The 13,551-nt window shown below is 37.8% G+C and overlaps 16 non-coding genes across 16 annotated transcripts; all 16 read left to right on the forward strand.

The window, feature by feature from the left end:
* The first annotated feature begins 77 nt into the window (after nucleotides 1–77).
* Nucleotides 78–187, forward strand: trnal-caa (transfer RNA leucine (anticodon CAA)). The gene is made up of 2 exons: nucleotides 78–115; nucleotides 142–187. It is a non-coding gene; the product is annotated as a tRNA-Leu (tRNA).
* A 458-nt stretch (nucleotides 188–645) lies between these two features.
* Nucleotides 646–755, forward strand: trnal-caa (transfer RNA leucine (anticodon CAA)). Its single transcript has 2 exons — nucleotides 646–683; nucleotides 710–755. It is a non-coding gene; the product is annotated as a tRNA-Leu (tRNA).
* A 458-nt stretch (nucleotides 756–1,213) lies between these two features.
* trnal-caa (transfer RNA leucine (anticodon CAA)) lies at nucleotides 1,214–1,323 on the forward strand. The gene is made up of 2 exons: nucleotides 1,214–1,251; nucleotides 1,278–1,323. It is a non-coding gene; the product is annotated as a tRNA-Leu (tRNA).
* A 787-nt stretch (nucleotides 1,324–2,110) lies between these two features.
* Nucleotides 2,111–2,220, forward strand: trnal-caa (transfer RNA leucine (anticodon CAA)). The gene is made up of 2 exons: nucleotides 2,111–2,148; nucleotides 2,175–2,220. It is a non-coding gene; the product is annotated as a tRNA-Leu (tRNA).
* A 219-nt stretch (nucleotides 2,221–2,439) lies between these two features.
* trnal-caa (transfer RNA leucine (anticodon CAA)) lies at nucleotides 2,440–2,549 on the forward strand. Its single transcript has 2 exons — nucleotides 2,440–2,477; nucleotides 2,504–2,549. It is a non-coding gene; the product is annotated as a tRNA-Leu (tRNA).
* Nucleotides 2,550–3,337: 788 nt separating this feature from the next.
* On the forward strand, nucleotides 3,338–3,447 carry trnal-caa (transfer RNA leucine (anticodon CAA)). The gene is made up of 2 exons: nucleotides 3,338–3,375; nucleotides 3,402–3,447. It is a non-coding gene; the product is annotated as a tRNA-Leu (tRNA).
* A 549-nt stretch (nucleotides 3,448–3,996) lies between these two features.
* On the forward strand, nucleotides 3,997–4,106 carry trnal-caa (transfer RNA leucine (anticodon CAA)). Its single transcript has 2 exons — nucleotides 3,997–4,034; nucleotides 4,061–4,106. It is a non-coding gene; the product is annotated as a tRNA-Leu (tRNA).
* A 787-nt stretch (nucleotides 4,107–4,893) lies between these two features.
* trnal-caa (transfer RNA leucine (anticodon CAA)) lies at nucleotides 4,894–5,003 on the forward strand. Its single transcript has 2 exons — nucleotides 4,894–4,931; nucleotides 4,958–5,003. It is a non-coding gene; the product is annotated as a tRNA-Leu (tRNA).
* Nucleotides 5,004–5,790: 787 nt separating this feature from the next.
* Nucleotides 5,791–5,900, forward strand: trnal-caa (transfer RNA leucine (anticodon CAA)). The gene is made up of 2 exons: nucleotides 5,791–5,828; nucleotides 5,855–5,900. It is a non-coding gene; the product is annotated as a tRNA-Leu (tRNA).
* Nucleotides 5,901–6,119: 219 nt separating this feature from the next.
* trnal-caa (transfer RNA leucine (anticodon CAA)) lies at nucleotides 6,120–6,229 on the forward strand. The gene is made up of 2 exons: nucleotides 6,120–6,157; nucleotides 6,184–6,229. It is a non-coding gene; the product is annotated as a tRNA-Leu (tRNA).
* A 788-nt stretch (nucleotides 6,230–7,017) lies between these two features.
* On the forward strand, nucleotides 7,018–7,127 carry trnal-caa (transfer RNA leucine (anticodon CAA)). The gene is made up of 2 exons: nucleotides 7,018–7,055; nucleotides 7,082–7,127. It is a non-coding gene; the product is annotated as a tRNA-Leu (tRNA).
* A 1,447-nt stretch (nucleotides 7,128–8,574) lies between these two features.
* trnal-caa (transfer RNA leucine (anticodon CAA)) lies at nucleotides 8,575–8,684 on the forward strand. The gene is made up of 2 exons: nucleotides 8,575–8,612; nucleotides 8,639–8,684. It is a non-coding gene; the product is annotated as a tRNA-Leu (tRNA).
* Nucleotides 8,685–9,799: 1,115 nt separating this feature from the next.
* Nucleotides 9,800–9,909, forward strand: trnal-caa (transfer RNA leucine (anticodon CAA)). The gene is made up of 2 exons: nucleotides 9,800–9,837; nucleotides 9,864–9,909. It is a non-coding gene; the product is annotated as a tRNA-Leu (tRNA).
* Nucleotides 9,910–10,367: 458 nt separating this feature from the next.
* On the forward strand, nucleotides 10,368–10,477 carry trnal-caa (transfer RNA leucine (anticodon CAA)). Its single transcript has 2 exons — nucleotides 10,368–10,405; nucleotides 10,432–10,477. It is a non-coding gene; the product is annotated as a tRNA-Leu (tRNA).
* Nucleotides 10,478–11,264: 787 nt separating this feature from the next.
* Nucleotides 11,265–11,374, forward strand: trnal-caa (transfer RNA leucine (anticodon CAA)). The gene is made up of 2 exons: nucleotides 11,265–11,302; nucleotides 11,329–11,374. It is a non-coding gene; the product is annotated as a tRNA-Leu (tRNA).
* A 1,685-nt stretch (nucleotides 11,375–13,059) lies between these two features.
* Nucleotides 13,060–13,169, forward strand: trnal-caa (transfer RNA leucine (anticodon CAA)). The gene is made up of 2 exons: nucleotides 13,060–13,097; nucleotides 13,124–13,169. It is a non-coding gene; the product is annotated as a tRNA-Leu (tRNA).
* Nucleotides 13,170–13,551: the final 382 nt, after the last annotated feature.

A 13,551-nucleotide genomic window follows, 5' to 3' on the forward strand; every position in this document is an offset into this window, starting at 1 on the left:
TTGCTTTTCTTGAAATCTTCAGTTTTGACTGCCTAATCATTAATAAGTCTGATTTCTAACAAGCAAAAATACCACCAGTCAGAATGGCCGAGCGGTCTAAGGCGCCAGACTCAAGTTGATAAAACTTCCAAAAGTTGGGATTTCTGGTCTCCCAAAGGAGGCGTGGGTTCAAATCCCACTTCTGACAAGTGTTTTCAATCAACAAATGAATCTAGTTTTGATAGAACTACAAACACAATAGCTCATTATATAATGAGTAAATGAGAGAAATAAAGAAACTCTTGTGACATTATAAGTGAACAAGGTTCAACTCCAGTCAGAATGGCCGAGCGGTCTAAGGCGCCAGACTCAAGTTGATGAAACTTCCAAAAGTAGGGGTTTCTGTTTTCCCAAAAGAGGCGTGGTTTCAAATCCCACTTCTGGCAAGTGTTTTTCCATCAACAAATGAATCTAGTTTTGCTGGAACATTCAACACAAGAGCTCATTATATAATGAGTAAATGAGAGAAAGAAAGAAACTCCTGTGACATCATAATTGAACATACTTGGACAATGTAATTTCAGGTTTATTGCTTTTCTTGAAATCTTCAGTTTTGACTGCCTAATCATTAATAAGTCTGATTTCTAACAAGCAAAAATACCACCAGTCAGAATGGCCGAGCGGTCTAAGGCGCCAGACTCAAGTTGATAAAACTTCCAAAAGTTGGGATTTCTGGTCTCCCAAAGGAGGCGTGGGTTCAAATCCCACTTCTGACAAGTGTTTTCAATCAACAAATGAATCTAGTTTTGATAGAACTACAAACACAATAGCTCATTATATAATGAGTAAATGAGAGAAATAAAGAAACTCTTGTGACATTATAAGTGAACAAGGTTCAACTCCAGTCAGAATGGCCGAGCGGTCTAAGGCGCCAGACTCAAGTTGATGAAACTTCCAAAAGTAGGGGTTTCTGTTTTCCCAAAAGAGGCGTGGTTTCAAATCCCACTTCTGGCAAGTGTTTTTCCATCAACAAATGAATCTAGTTTTGCTGGAACATTCAACACAAGAGCTCATTATATAATGAGTAAATGAGAGAAAGAAAGAAACTCCTGTGACATCATAATTGAACATACTTGGACAATGTAATTTCAGGTTTATTGCTTTTCTTGAAATCTTCAGTTTTGACTGCCTAATCATTAATAAGTCTGATTTCTAACAAGCAAAAATACCACCAGTCAGAATGGCCGAGCGGTCTAAGGCGCCAGACTCAAGTTGATAAAACTTCCAAAAGTTGGGATTTCTGGTCTCCCAAAGGAGGCGTGGGTTCAAATCCCACTTCTGACAAGTGTTTTTCCATCAACAAATGAATCTAGTTTTGCTGGAACTTTCAACACAAGAGCTCATTATATAGTGAGTAAATGAGAGAAAGAAAGAAACTCCTGTGACATCATAATTGAACATACTTCAACAAAGTAATTTCAGGTTTATTGCTTTTCTTGAAATCTTCAGTTTTGACTGCCTAATCATTAATAAGACTTATTTCTAACAAGCAAAAATACCACCAGTCAGAATGGCCGAGCGGTCTAAGGCGCCAGACTCAAGTTGATAAAACTTCCAAAAGTTGGGTTTTCTGGTCTCCCAAAGGAGGCGTGAGTTCAAATCCCACTTCTGACAAGTGTTTTCAATCAACAAATGAATCTAGTTTTGATAGAACTACAAACACAATAGCTCATTATATAATGAGTAAATGAGAGAAATAAAGAAACTCTTGTGACATTATAAGTGAACAAGGTTCAACTCCAGTCAGAATGGCCGAGCGGTCTAAGGCGCCAGACTCAAGTTGATGAACTTCCAAAAGTAGGGGTTTCTGTTTTCCCAAAAGAGGCGTGGTTTCAAATCCCACTTCTGGCAAGTGTTTTTCCATCAACAAATGAATCTAGTTTTGCTGGAACTTTCAACACAAGAGCTCATTATATAGTGAGTAAATGAGAGAAAGAAAGAAACTCCTGTGACATCATAATTGAACAAGCTTCAACAATGTAATTTCAGGTTTATTGCTTTTCTTGAAATCTTCAGTTTTGACTGCCTAATCATTAATAAGTCTGATTTCTAACAAGCAAAAATACCACCAGTCAGAATGGCCGAGCGGTCTAAGGCGCCAGACTCAAGTTGATAAAACTTCCAAAAGTTGGGATTTCTGGTCTCCCAAAGGAGGCGTGGGTTCAAATCCCACTTCTGACAAGTGTTTTCAATCAACAAATGAATCTAGTTTTGCTGGAACTTTCAACACAAGAGCTCATTATATAGTGAGTAAATGAGAGAAAGAAAGAAACTCCTGTGACATCATAATTGAACAAGCTTCAACAATGTAATTTCAGGTTTATTGCTTTTCTTGAAATCTTCAGTTTTGACTGCCTAATCATTAATAAGTCTGATTTCTAACAAGCAAAAATACCACTAGTCAGAATGGCCGAGCGGTCTAAGGCGCCAGACTCAAGTTGATAAAACTTCCAAAAGTTGGGATTTCTGGTCTCCCAAAGGAGGCGTGGGTTCAAATCCCACTTCTGACAAGTGTTTTCAATCAACAAATGAATCTAGTTTTGATAGAACTACAAACACAATAGCTCATTATATAATGAGTAAATGAGAGAAATAAAGAAACTCTTGTGACATTATAAGTGAACAAGGTTCAACTCCAGTCAGAATGGCCGAGCGGTCTAAGGCGCCAGACTCAAGTTGATGAAACTTCCAAAAGTAGGGGTTTCTGTTTTCCCAAAAGAGGCGTGGTTTCAAATCCCACTTCTGGCAAGTGTTTTTCCATCAACAAATGAATCTAGTTTTGCTGGAACATTCAACACAAGAGCTCATTATATAATGAGTAAATGAGAGAAAGAAAGAAACTCCTGTGACATCATAATTGAACATACTTGGACAATGTAATTTCAGGTTTATTGCTTTTCTTGAAATCTTCAGTTTTGACTGCCTAATCATTAATAAGACTGATTTCTAACAAGCAAAAATACCACCAGTCAGAATGGCCGAGCGGTCTAAGGCGCCAGACTCAAGTTGATAAAACTTCCAAAAGTTGGGTTTTCTGGTCTCCCAAAGGAGGCGTGGGTTGTAATCCCACTTCTGACAAGTGTTTTTCCATCAACAAATGAATGTAGTTTTGCTGGAACTTTCAACACAAGAGCTCATTATATAGTGAGTAAATGAGAGAAAGAAAGAAACTCCTGTGACATCATAATTGAACAAGCTTCAACAATGTAATTTCAGGTTTATTGCTTTTCTTGAAATCTTCAGTTTTGACTGCCTAATCATTAATAAGTCTGATTTCTAACAAGCAAAAATACCACCAGTCAGAATGGCCGAGCGGTCTAAGGCGCCAGACTCAAGTTGATAAAACTTCCAAAAGTTGGGATTTCTGGTCTCCCAAAGGAGGCGTGGGTTCAAATCCCACTTCTGACAAGTGTTTTCAATCAACAAATGAATCTAGTTTTGCTGGAACTTTCAACACAAGAGCTCATTATATAGTGAGTAAATGAGAGAAAGAAAGAAACTCCTGTGACATCATAATTGAACAAGATTCAACAATGTAATTTCAGGTTTATTGCTTTTCTTGAAATCTTCAGTTTTGACTGCCTAATCATTAATAAGTCTGATTTCTAACAAGCAAAAATACCACCAGTCAGAATGGCCGAGCGGTCTAAGGCGCCAGACTCAAGTTGATAAAACTTCCAAAAGTTGGGTTTTCTGGTCTCCCAAAGGAGGCGTGGGTTGTAATCCCACTTCTGACAAGTGTTTTTCCATCAACAAATGAATGTAGTTTTGCTGGAACTTTCAACACAAGAGCTCATTATATAGTGAGTAAATGAGAGAAAGAAAGAAACTCCTGTGACATCATAATTGAACAAGCTTCAACAATGTAATTTCAGGTTTATTGCTTTTCTTGAAATCTTCAGTTTTGACTGCCTAATCATTAATAAGTCTGATTTCTAACTAGCAAAAGTACCAGCAGTCAGAATGGCCGAGCGGTCTAAGGCGCCAGACTCAAGTTGATAAAACTTCCAAAAGTTGGGTTTTCTGGTCTCCCAAAGGAGGCGTGGGTTCAAATCCCACTTCTGACAAGTGTTTTTCCATCAACAAATGAATGTAGTTTTGCTGGAACTTTCAACACAAGAGCTCATTATATAGTGAGTAAATGAGAGAAAGAAAGAAACTCCTGTGACATCATAATTGAACATACTTCAACAAAGTAATTTCAGGTTTATTGCTTTTCTTGAAATCTTCAGTTTTGACTGCCTAATCATTAATAAGACTTATTTCTAACAAGCAAAAATACCACCAGTCAGAATGGCCGAGCGGTCTAAGGCGCCAGACTCAAGTTGATAAAACTTCCAAAAGTTGGGTTTTCTGGTCTCCCAAAGGAGGCGTGAGTTCAAATCCCACTTCTGACAAGTGTTTTCAATCAACAAATGAATCTAGTTTTGATAGAACTACAAACACAATAGCTCATTATATAATGAGTAAATGAGAGAAATAAAGAAACTCTTGTGACATTATAAGTGAACAAGGTTCAACTCCAGTCAGAATGGCCGAGCGGTCTAAGGCGCCAGACTCAAGTTGATGAACTTCCAAAAGTAGGGGTTTCTGTTTTCCCAAAAGAGGCGTGGTTTCAAATCCCACTTCTGGCAAGTGTTTTTCCATCAACAAATGAATCTAGTTTTGCTGGAACATTCAACACAAGAGCTCATTATATAATGAGTAAATGAGAGAAAGAAAGAAACTCCTGTGACATCATAATTGAACATACTTGGACAATGTAATTTCAGGTTTATTGCTTTTCTTGAAATCTTCAGTTTTGACTGCCTAATCATTAATAAGTCTGATTTCTAACAAGCAAAAATACCACCAGTCAGAATGGCCGAGCGGTCTAAGGCGCCAGACTCAAGTTGATAAAACTTCCAAAAGTTGGGATTTCTGGTCTCCCAAAGGAGGCGTGGGTTCAAATCCCACTTCTGACAAGTGTTTTTCCATCAACAAATGAATCTAGTTTTGCTGGAACTTTCAACACAAGAGCTCATTATATAGTGAGTAAATGAGAGAAAGAAAGAAACTCCTGTGACATCATAATTGAACATACTTCAACAAAGTAATTTCAGGTTTATTGCTTTTCTTGAAATCTTCAGTTTTGACTGCCTAATCATTAATAAGACTTATTTCTAACAAGCAAAAATACCACCAGTCAGAATGGCCGAGCGGTCTAAGGCGCCAGACTCAAGTTGATAAAACTTCCAAAAGTTGGGTTTTCTGGTCTCCCAAAGGAGGCGTGAGTTCAAATCCCACTTCTGACAAGTGTTTTCAATCAACAAATGAATCTAGTTTTGATAGAACTACAAACACAATAGCTCATTATATAATGAGTAAATGAGAGAAATAAAGAAACTCTTGTGACATTATAAGTGAACAAGGTTCAACTCCAGTCAGAATGGCCGAGCGGTCTAAGGCGCCAGACTCAAGTTGATGAACTTCCAAAAGTAGGGGTTTCTGTTTTCCCAAAAGAGGCGTGGTTTCAAATCCCACTTCTGGCAAGTGTTTTTCCATCAACAAATGAATCTAGTTTTGCTGGAACTTTCAACACAAGAGCTCATTATATAGTGAGTAAATGAGAGAAAGAAAGAAACTCCTGTGACATCATAATTGAACAAGCTTCAACAATGTAATTTCAGGTTTATTGCTTTTCTTGAAATCTTCAGTTTTGACTGCCTAATCATTAATAAGTCTGATTTCTAACAAGCAAAAATACCACCAGTCAGAATGGCCGAGCGGTCTAAGGCGCCAGACTCAAGTTGATAAAACTTCCAAAAGTTGGGATTTCTGGTCTCCCAAAGGAGGCGTGGGTTCAAATCCCACTTCTGACAAGTGTTTTCAATCAACAAATGAATCTAGTTTTGCTGGAACTTTCAACACAAGAGCTCATTATATAGTGAGTAAATGAGAGAAAGAAAGAAACTCCTGTGACATCATAATTGAACAAGCTTCAACAATGTAATTTCAGGTTTATTGCTTTTCTTGAAATCTTCAGTTTTGACTGCCTAATCATTAATAAGTCTGATTTCTAACAAGCAAAAATACCACTAGTCAGAATGGCCGAGCGGTCTAAGGCGCCAGACTCAAGTTGATAAAACTTCCAAAAGTTGGGATTTCTGGTCTCCCAAAGGAGGCGTGGGTTCAAATCCCACTTCTGACAAGTGTTTTCAATCAACAAATGAATCTAGTTTTGATAGAACTACAAACACAATAGCTCATTATATAATGAGTAAATGAGAGAAATAAAGAAACTCTTGTGACATTATAAGTGAACAAGGTTCAACTCCAGTCAGAATGGCCGAGCGGTCTAAGGCGCCAGACTCAAGTTGATGAAACTTCCAAAAGTAGGGGTTTCTGTTTTCCCAAAAGAGGCGTGGTTTCAAATCCCACTTCTGGCAAGTGTTTTTCCATCAACAAATGAATCTAGTTTTGCTGGAACATTCAACACAAGAGCTCATTATATAATGAGTAAATGAGAGAAAGAAAGAAACTCCTGTGACATCATAATTGAACATACTTGGACAATGTAATTTCAGGTTTATTGCTTTTCTTGAAATCTTCAGTTTTGACTGCCTAATCATTAATAAGACTGATTTCTAACAAGCAAAAATACCACCAGTCAGAATGGCCGAGCGGTCTAAGGCGCCAGACTCAAGTTGATAAAACTTCCAAAAGTTGGGTTTTCTGGTCTCCCAAAGGAGGCGTGGGTTGTAATCCCACTTCTGACAAGTGTTTTTCCATCAACAAATGAATGTAGTTTTGCTGGAACTTTCAACACAAGAGCTCATTATATAGTGAGTAAATGAGAGAAAGAAAGAAACTCCTGTGACATCATAATTGAACAAGCTTCAACAATGTAATTTCAGGTTTATTGCTTTTCTTGAAATCTTCAGTTTTGACTGCCTAATCATTAATAAGTCTGATTTCTAACAAGCAAAAATACCACCAGTCAGAATGGCCGAGCGGTCTAAGGCGCCAGACTCAAGTTGATAAAACTTCCAAAAGTTGGGATTTCTGGTCTCCCAAAGGAGGCGTGGGTTCAAATCCCACTTCTGACAAGTGTTTTCAATCAACAAATGAATCTAGTTTTGCTGGAACTTTCAACACAAGAGCTCATTATATAGTGAGTAAATGAGAGAAAGAAAGAAACTCCTGTGACATCATAATTGAACAAGATTCAACAATGTAATTTCAGGTTTATTGCTTTTCTTGAAATCTTCAGTTTTGACTGCCTAATCATTAATAAGTCTGATTTCTAACAAGCAAAAATACCACCAGTCAGAATGGCCGAGCGGTCTAAGGCGCCAGACTCAAGTTGATAAAACTTCCAAAAGTTGGGTTTTCTGGTCTCCCAAAGGAGGCGTGGGTTGTAATCCCACTTCTGACAAGTGTTTTTCCATCAACAAATGAATGTAGTTTTGCTGGAACTTTCAACACAAGAGCTCATTATATAGTGAGTAAATGAGAGAAAGAAAGAAACTCCTGTGACATCATAATTGAACAAGCTTCAACAATGTAATTTCAGGTTTATTGCTTTTCTTGAAATCTTCAGTTTTGACTGCCTAATCATTAATAAGTCTGATTTCTAACAAGCAAAAATACCACCAGTCAGAATGGCCGAGCGGTCTAAGGCGCCAGACTCAAGTTGATAAAACTTCCAAAAGTTGGGATTTCGGGTCTCCCAAAGGAGGCGTGGGTTCAAATCCCACTTCTGACAAGTGTTTTCAATCAACAAATGAATCTAGTTTTGATAGAACTACAAACACAATAGCTCATTATATAATGAGTAAATGAGAGAAGTAAAGAAACTCTTGTGACATTATAAGTGAACAAGGTTCAACTCCAGTCAGAATGGCCGAGCGGTCTAAGGCGCCAGACTCAAGTTGATGAAACTTCCAAAAGTAGGGGTTTCTGTTTTCCCAAAAGAGGCGTGGTTTCAAATCCCACTTCTGGCAAGTGTTTTTCCATCAACAAATGAATCTAGTTTTGCTGGAACATTCAACACAAGAGCTCATTATATAATGAGTAAATGAGAGAAAGAAAGAAACTCCTGTGACATCATAATTGAACATACTTGGACAATGTAATTTCAGGTTTATTGCTTTTCTTGAAATCTTCAGTTTTGACTGCCTAATCATTAATAAGACTGATTTCTAACAAGCAAAAATACCACCAGTCAGAATGGCCGAGCGGTCTAAGGCGCCAGACTCAAGTTGATAAAACTTCCAAAAGTTGGGTTTTCTGGTCTCCCAAAGGAGGCGTGGGTTGTAATCCCACTTCTGACAAGTGTTTTTCCATCAACAAATGAATGTAGTTTTGCTGGAACTTTCAACACAAGAGCTCATTATATAGTGAGTAAATGAGAGAAAGAAAGAAACTCCTGTGACATCATAATTGAACAAGCTTCAACAATGTAATTTCAGGTTTATTGCTTTTCTTGAAATCTTCAGTTTTGACTGCCTAATCATTAATAAGTCTGATTTCTAACAAGCAAAAATACCACCAGTCAGAATGGCCGAGCGGTCTAAGGCGCCAGACTCAAGTTGATAAAACTTCCAAAAGTTGGGATTTCTGGTCTCCCAAAGGAGGCGTGGGTTCAAATCCCACTTCTGACAAGTGTTTTCAATCAACAAATGAATCTAGTTTTGCTGGAACTTTCAACACAAGAGCTCATTATATAGTGAGTAAATGAGAGAAAGAAAGAAACTCCTGTGACATCATAATTGAACAAGCTTCAACAATGTAATTTCAGGTTTATTGCTTTTCTTGAAATCTTCAGTTTTGACTGCCTAATCATTAATAAGTCTGATTTCTAACAAGCAAAAATACCACCATTCAGAATGGCCGAGCGGTCTAAGGCGCCAGACTCAAGTTGATAAAACTTCCAAAAGTTGGGATTTCTGGTCTCCCAAAGGAGGCGTGGGTTCAAATCCCACTTCTGACAAGTGTTTTCAATCAACAAATGAATCTAGTTTTGATAGAACTACAAACACAATAGCTCATTATATAATGAGTAAATGAGAGAAATAAAGAAACTCTTGTGACATTATAAGTGAACAAGTTTCAACTCCAGTCAGAATGGCCGAGCGGTCTAAGGCGCCAGACTCAAGTTGATGAAACTTCCAAAAGTAGGGGTTTCTGTTTTCCCAAAAGAGGCGTGGTTTCAAATCCCACTTCTGGCAAGTGTTTTTCCATCAACAAATGAATCTAGTTTTGCTGGAACATTCAACACAAGAGCTCATTATATAATGAGTAAATGAGAGAAAGAAAGAAACTCCTGTGACATCATAATTGAACATACTTGGACAATGTAAATTCAGGTTTATTGCTTTTCTTGAAATCTTCAGTTTTGACTGCCTAATCATTATAAGTCTGATTTCTAACAAGCAAAAACACGACCAGTCAGAATGGCCGAGCCGTCTAAGGCGCCAGACTCAAGTTGATAAAACTTCCAAAAGTTGGGTTTTCTGGTCTCCCAAAGGAGGCGTGGGTTCAAATCCCACTTCTGACAAGTGTTTTTCCATCAACAAATGAATGTAGTTTTGCTGGAACTTTCAACACAAGAGCTCATTATATAGTGAGTAAATGAGAGAAAGAAAGAAACTCCTGTGACATCATAATTGTACATACTTCAACAAAGTAATTTCAGGTTTATTGCTTTTCTTGAAATCTTCAGTTTTGACTGCCTAATCATTATAAGTCTGATTTCTAACAAGCAAAAACACGACCAGTCAGAATGGCCGAGCGGTCTAAGGCACCAGACTCAAGTTGATAAAACTTCCAAAAGTTGGGATTTCTGGTCTCCCAAAGGAGGCGTGGGTTCAAATCCCACTTCTGACAAGTGTTTTCAATCAACAAATGAATCTAGTTTTGATAGAACTACAAACACAATAGCTCATTATATAATGAGTAAATGAGAGAAATAAAGAAACTCTTGTGACATTATAAGTGAACAAGTTTCAACTCCAGTCAGAATGGCCGAGCGGTCTAAGGCGCCAGACTCAAGTTGATGAAACTTCCAAAAGTAGGGGTTTCTGTTTTCCCAAAAGAGGCGTGGTTTCAAATCCCACTTCTGGCAAGTGTTTTTCCATCAACAAATGAATCTAGTTTTGCTGGAACATTCAACACAAGAGCTCATTATATAATGAGTAAATGAGAGAAAGAAAGAAACTCCTGTGACATCATAATTGAACATACTTGGACAATGTAATTTCAGGTTTATTGCTTTTCTTGAAATCTTCAGTTTTGACTGCCTAATCATTAATAAGTCTGATTTCTAACAAGCAAAAATACCACCAGTCAGAATGGCCGAGCGGTCTAAGGCGCCAGACTCAAGTTGATAAAACTTCCAAAAGTTGGGATTTCTGGTCTCCCAAAGGAGGCGTGGGTTCAAATCCCACTTCTGACAAGTGTTTTCAATCAACAAATGAATCTAGTTTTGATAGAACTACAAACACAATAGCTCATTATATAATGAGTAAATGAGAGAAATAAAGAAACTCTTGTGACATTATAAGTGAACAAGGTTCAACTCCAGTCAGAATGGCCGAGCGGTCTAAGGCGCCAGACTCAAGTTGATGAAACTTCCAAAAGTAGGGGTTTCTGTTTTCCCAAAAGAGGCGTGGTTTCAAATCCCACTTCTGGCAAGTGTTTTTCCATCAACAAATGAATCTAGTTTTGCTGGAACATTCAACACAAGAGCTCATTATATAATGAGTAAATGAGAGAAAGAAAGAAACTCCTGTGACATCATAATTGAACATACTTGGACAATGTAATTTCAGGTTTATTGCTTTTCTTGAAATCTTCAGTTTTGACTGCCTAATCATTATAAGTCTGATTTCTAACAAGCAAAAACACGACCAGTCAGAATGGCCGAGCGGTCTAAGGCACCAGACTCAAGTTGATAAAACTTCCAAAAGTTGGGTTTTCTGGTCTCCCAAAGGAGGCGTGAGTTCAAATCCCACTTCTGACAAGTGTTTTTCAATCAACAAATGATTCTAGTTTTGCTGGAACATTCAACACAAGAGCTCATTACATAGTGAGTAAATGAGAGAAAGAAAGAAACTCCTGTGACATCATAATTGAACATACTTGGACAATGTAATTTCAGGTTTATTGCTTTTCTTGAAATCTTCAGTTTTGACTGCCTAATCATTAATAAGTCTGATTTCTAACTAGCAAAAGTACCAGCAGTCAGAATGGCCGAGCGGTCTAAGGCGCCAGACTCAAGTTGATAAAACTTCCAAAAGTTGGGTTTTCTGGTCTCCCAAAGGAGGCGTGGGTTCAAATCCCACTTCTGACAAGTGTTTTTCCATCAACAAATGAATGTAGTTTTGCTGGAACTTTCAACACAAGAGCTCATTATATAGTGAGTAAATGAGAGAAAGAAAGAAACTCCTGTGACATCATAATTGAACATACTTCAACAAAGTAATTTCAGGTTTATTGCTTTTCTTGAAATCTTCAGTTTTGACTGCCTAATCATTAATAAGACTTATTTCTAACAAGCAAAAACACCACCAGTCAGAATGGCCGAGCGGTCTAAGGCGCCAGACTCAAGTTGATAAAACTTCCAAAAGTTGGGTTTTCTGGTCTCCCAAAGGAGGCGTGAGTTCAAATCCCACTTCTGACAAGTGTTTTCAATCAACAAATGAATCTAGTTTTGATAGAACTACAAACACAATAGCTCATTATATAATGAGTAAATGAGAGAAATAAAGAAACTCTTGTGACATTATAAGTGAACAAGGTTCAACTCCAGTCAGAATGGCCGAGCGGTCTAAGGCGCCAGACTCAAGTTGATGAACTTCCAAAAGTAGGGGTTTCTGTTTTCCCAAAAGAGGCGTGGTTTCAAATCCCACTTCTGGCAAGTGTTTTTCCATCAACAAATGAATCTAGTTTTGCTGGAACTTTCAACACAAGAGCTCATTATATAGTGAGTAAATGAGAGAAAGAAAGAAACTCCTGTGACATCATAATTGAACAAGCTTCAACAATGTAATTTCAGGTTTATTGCTTTTCTTGAAATCTTCAGTTTTGACTGCCTAATCATTAATAAGTCTGATTTCTAACAAGCAAAAATACCACCAGTCAGAATGGCCGAGCGGTCTAAGGCGCCAGACTCAAGTTGATAAAACTTCCAAAAGTTGGGATTTCGGGTCTCCCAAAGGAGGCGTGGGTTCAAATCCCACTTCTGACAAGTGTTTTCAATCAACAAATGAATCTAGTTTTGATAGAACTACAAACACAATAGCTCATTATATAATGAGTAAATGAGAGAAGTAAAGAAACTCTTGTGACATTATAAGTGAACAAGGTTCAACTCCAGTCAGAATGGCCGAGCGGTCTAAGGCGCCAGACTCAAGTTGATGAAACTTCCAAAAGTAGGGGTTTCTGTTTTCCCAAAAGAGGCGTGGTTTCAAATCCCACTTCTGGCAAGTGTTTTTCCATCAACAAATGAATCTAGTTTTGCTGGAACATTCAACACAAGAGCTCATTATATAATGAGTAAATGAGAGAAAGAAAGAAACTCCTGTGACATCATAATTGAACATACTTGGACAATGTAATTTCAGGTTTATTGCTTTTCTTGAAATCTTCAGTTTTGACTGCCTAATCATTAATAAGACTGATTTCTAACAAGCAAAAATACCACCAGTCAGAATGGCCGAGCGGTCTAAGGCGCCAGACTCAAGTTGATAAAACTTCCAAAAGTTGGGTTTTCTGGTCTCCCAAAGGAGGCGTGGGTTGTAATCCCACTTCTGACAAGTGTTTTTCCATCAACAAATGAATGTAGTTTTGCTGGAACTTTCAACACAAGAGCTCATTATATAGTGAGTAAATGAGAGAAAGAAAGAAACTCCTGTGACATCATAATTGAACAAGCTTCAACAATGTAATTTCAGGTTTATTGCTTTTCTTGAAATCTTCAGTTTTGACTGCCTAATCATTAATAAGTCTGATTTCTAACAAGCAAAAATACCACCAGTCAGAATGGCCGAGCGGTCTAAGGCGCCAGACTCAAGTTGATAAAACTTCCAAAAGTTGGGATTTCTGGTCTCCCAAAGGAGGCGTGGGTTCAAATCCCACTTCTGACAAGTGTTTTCAATCAACAAATGAATCTAGTTTTGCTGGAACTTTCAACACAAGAGCTCATTATATAGTGAGTAAATGAGAGAAAGAAAGAAACTCCTGTGACATCATAATTGAACAAGCTTCAACAATGTAATTTCAGGTTTATTGCTTTTCTTGAAATCTTCAGTTTTGACTGCCTAATCATTAATAAGTCTGATTTCTAACAAGCAAAAATACCACCATTCAGAATGGCCGAGCGGTCTAAGGCGCCAGACTCAAGTTGATAAAACTTCCAAAAGTTGGGATTTCTGGTCTCCCAAAGGAGGCGTGGGTTCAAATCCCACTTCTGACAAGTGTTTTCAATCAACAAATGAATCTAGTTTTGATAGAACTACAAACACAATA

Source organism: Brachyhypopomus gauderio, unplaced genomic scaffold (assembly GCF_052324685.1).
Source record: "Brachyhypopomus gauderio isolate BG-103 unplaced genomic scaffold, BGAUD_0.2 sc57, whole genome shotgun sequence".
Taxonomy (NCBI): Eukaryota; Metazoa; Chordata; class Actinopteri; order Gymnotiformes; family Hypopomidae; genus Brachyhypopomus; species Brachyhypopomus gauderio.